Source organism: Elephantulus edwardii, unplaced genomic scaffold (genome assembly GCF_000299155.1).
Source record: "Elephantulus edwardii isolate Elephantulus edwardi_28Jun2011 unplaced genomic scaffold, EleEdw1.0 scaffold00158, whole genome shotgun sequence".
In the NCBI taxonomy this organism is placed as follows: Eukaryota; Metazoa; Chordata; class Mammalia; order Macroscelidea; family Macroscelididae; genus Elephantulus; species Elephantulus edwardii.
Window position 1 is genome coordinate 3,651,037 of NW_006399908.1, and position 4,180 is coordinate 3,655,216.

Consider the following 4,180-nt stretch of genomic DNA (forward strand, 5'->3'; position numbering starts at 1 on the left):
CTTTGAAGGAAATGGCAAAAAACAAGGCTCCAGGAATAGATGGTATACCGACTGACATATTTCAGTTAACAGATGCTGCCCTGGACGTGTTTACCAAGTTGTGCCAAGAAATCTGGAGAACGACCACTTGGCCAACTGACTGGAAGAGATCTATATTTGTTCCTATCCCAAAGAAAGATGATCCAACAGAATGTGGAAACTACAGAACAATCTCACTGATTTCACATGCACATAATACTACTATGTAGTTTAAAATTAGGAAAGGCATGGATCATGGGTGAATCCTTTCACTAAGCCATCTGTTGCTGCTGTATAGGCTGAGTCAGAACTCACTCATAGTAGACCCTCCAGTGGCACCTGGATTGGAGGTAAACTCCTGAACAACCAGCAATATGCAGATGATACCACCTTGCTTACTCAAAGTGTGCAGGATTTATTTACTGACAAAGATCCAACTACAGGTTTTAGATATGAGTCAGAGTCCAGTTTGGATTATACCTCAACATTAAAAAACCCAACAATTCCTCACAAAAGGACCAATTAAGTAGCATCATGATATATGGGGGAAAGACCAAGGTTATCAAGGACTTCATTTTACTTGGGTTAACAACTAACAACCTCAGAAGCAGCTGTAAAGAAATCTCACCATGCACTGCATTAGGAAAAATCTGCTGCACAGAACATCTTAGACGTGTTACAAATGAAAGATAGCACTTTGACGCTAAGGTGTACCTGATTCAAGCAAGCCATGGTATTTTCAAATAAATCCTCAACGAAATTGATTGACACAGTGATGCAGCAATGGACTCAAGTATGTTAGAGATGTGGGTGGCATTGGATAGGCCACTTGTTCCAACTCATAGGGTTGCTATGAGTCACACTCAACTAAAATGCAGCTAAAAACAACATATGTATGTGAATGCTGGACAAGGAGTAAGAAAAATCAAGAAACTGATGTCCTTGAATTATGGTGTTGGCAAAGAATACACATTATACCATGGGCTGCCAGAAGAATGAACAAATTCGTCTTAGAAAAAGGAGGCTAGATTGCTCTTCAGAAGCAAGGGCAGTGAAACTTTGCCTTATATACTTCAGAGATGTCACAGAAGGGAACAGTCCCTGGAGGAGGACATTATGCTTGGTAAAGAAGGTCATTAAAAAAGAAGAACATCTTCAAAAAGATGCATTGGCTAGTCAGCTGTAATAACAGGCTCCAACACAGTGCTTGTGAGGACAGCACTGGGCTGAGAAGCATTTACTTCTATGTACTGCATGGGGGGATCTGCTGCAAAGGACATCTTGAAAGTGTTAAGAAACAAAGATGACAATTTATAAAGCTAAGGTACTTGGGGTAAACAAGTAGAAAACAACTTATCAACAACAACAAAAAAAAAAGGCAGGGAGAAAGATTATGTTAGATATAAGAAATCTGCAGCACAGTAAAACTAAGCAAAGGCTGGTTAACCTCATAACAGCACCTAACATAGGACATCGAGCTTTTTTTCAGACAAAACCCACTTGATCTTCTACTTCTAATTCCATAGAAGGAAAATGGATGCCTTTGAGCTGTGGTGCTGGAGAAGAGTATTGAGAGTACCGTGGACTGCTAGGAAAACAAACAGATTCATCCTGGAAAGGGTTAAACCGGGCTGCTCCTTGGAGTCAAGGATTCTAAGACTCTGTCTAACATACTTTGGACATGTTGCAAGGAGGGACAGGTCCTTGGAGAGGGACATCATGCTTGGTAGGGTGTAGGGACAGCGCAGAAGGGGAAAGCCCCCTATGAGGTGGATTGATTTAGTGACTGGGATAATCGGGATGGGTGTGTCAGAGACGGTGCAATTGGCACAGGACAGAGCAGAGTTTAGGGATGTTGTACATAGGGTCGCTATGAGTCGCAAGCGACTCGACGGCACATAACAACAACACAACATGTAGTGTGATTAGGTTGTCGGAAGGCAAGCTGGAGTGGCTGACAGCCAAAGGTAGCATAAAGGACAGCTAGCTGTAGCACCAAAACTAACTCACGTTATATAGGTGACACAGCCTTCCATGCTGAAAGTGAGGAGGACTTGAAACACTTGCTGCAGAAGATCAGACTACAGCCTTCAGGGTGGATTATATCTCACCAAGAAAACACAGGTTCTCACTAAAGGACCTACAATCAACATTATGATCGATGAAGAATGAAGCTGTCAATGATTTCATCTTCCTTGGATCAACAATTAACATCCTTGGTACCAACAGTCAGGAACTCAGGAGATGTACTGCATTGGACAAGTCAGGGATGGAATTCCAAAATGCTGAAGAGCAATGATGTCAGTTTGAAGAATAAGGTGCACTTAAGTCAGGTCATGTGCATTTCAATCACCTGCTAAGCATCAGAAAGCTGGACAAAGAATAAGGATGACAGAAAAATTGATGCCTTTGAGCTGTGGTGCTGGAGAAGAGTACTTAATATCATAGACTGCCAAGAGAACAAAAAAAGACATGTCTTGGAAAAGGTGCAGCCAAGCTTCTTACTTTCAACATCAGTAGGCCAGCCTATTCAAAGCAGAAAACGTGGGAGTCAGTGAAGGTAAGGAAGATCCTTTGAGATGGACTTCAGTAATAGACTTGAGTGTTTTAAAGATAAGGATAACACAGGGTTCAAATTGGCTGTTTATAGGGTAGCTATGAGCTTTACTCAATTTGAAGGCATACAGTAACATGTACAATGATTTAAAGGAACAATCTTTCAACTTGTCTGTTTTACTTTTAAGGCAAGTATATTTAAATTGTCTAAATGCTCTGTAGCAATAAGATGCACTGCAATCTCGAAGGCCCGCAATTCGAAACCATCAGCTGCTCCCCTCTAAGCCCCCCCCCCCCCCCGCCCCGCCCGTGTGATTAACTGCTTCAGAAAACCTGCCCGAGGGTCAGCTATGGGTCAGTTCCCACTTTATGGTACACAACAACAACAAATGCTCTGGCGGTTTAATCATAAGGAGTTGCACTGCCAAGTCAAAGGCAAAAGGTTCGAATCCACCAACTGTTTTATGTGAAAAAGATGGGAAATCTCCTGTGTAATTTACAGCTTCCAAAAACCTACTTGGAGAATCAGTTGGATCAGCCCCGTATACATCACATCAGGGTTAAATTAATAGTTGCAGCCACTGCTAAAGAGTCTGGGTCTTCAAAAAGTAAAAGCAAAAGCACTTTCAGGTTTGCATGTCAGTGTGGCGTACAGGAGGGCTGGGAACCCAAGGCTACTGTCTCAGCAGTGTGTAGTGGTCCTCTGGACGAGTCGGGGGCGGAGACTGGGAATTCTCTTCGCAGGGGGACAGGCTGGGGAGACAGGCGGGGCGTAAGCAAACCAGAGATCTGCTCACCCCGGTTTCCCTACGGCGGTTAGGACAGATGCCTGCGATGTCCACCGCATCAGCTCCCTCTCCATCAGACTCTCCTTTAACAGTGTCAAGAGCACTTTGCTCTTTGCAGCTTTACTCCAGCAAAATTTAAGACACCTCCACGATTGTGACAGGCGCCAGTTGTCCCCTGTGAGTCGCCAGCGAGCTTCAGCTCCTTCTGTCCCTGCAGAAGCCTGCGTTGGCCCCGCCCCCAAGCGCGCCGACTGCGCGGCCGCGGGCACGAGCTCCGCAGGCACGCAGGCCCCGCCCCGCCCCCAGGAGCGCGCCCGACCCGCATAAGGCTTCCCGGCCCCGCCCGCCGCTCGGCTCCCTTTGGCTCCGCCCCGCGCTCCTGTTCCAGCGAGCGGACTCTGCGGTACTCTTCCACAATTCCTTTATTCTTCTTCGCTCTTAAAAGAACATTTTGAGTCTAGCAAAACCCAAGCCTCAGTAAGCCTCACAATCATGAAACAGGAGCTCTTACTAAAGCCATCTCCCGCCCCCACAAGAGCGCGTAAGATGGTCCCGCCTCCAAGTACGCGAGCTCCGCCCCCAATGGAGCGGGCCCTCCAAAAAAACCCGCCCCCGCGAGCCCGCGCTTACGCTTTCCGGGCGGCGCGCTCGCCCCGCCCCGTCGGTTCCGCCTCCTGGCCCCCTCGCCTGCCCTCTGGAAAGGTGCTGTGGACGAGCAGGGGCGTGCGGAGTCACAGGCTCTTGGTGGGCCGCCTCCTTCTCCTCCTCTGTTGCTACTTTCGAGTGTGACGCATTCCGACTCCGCTCCCCTCCGTGAG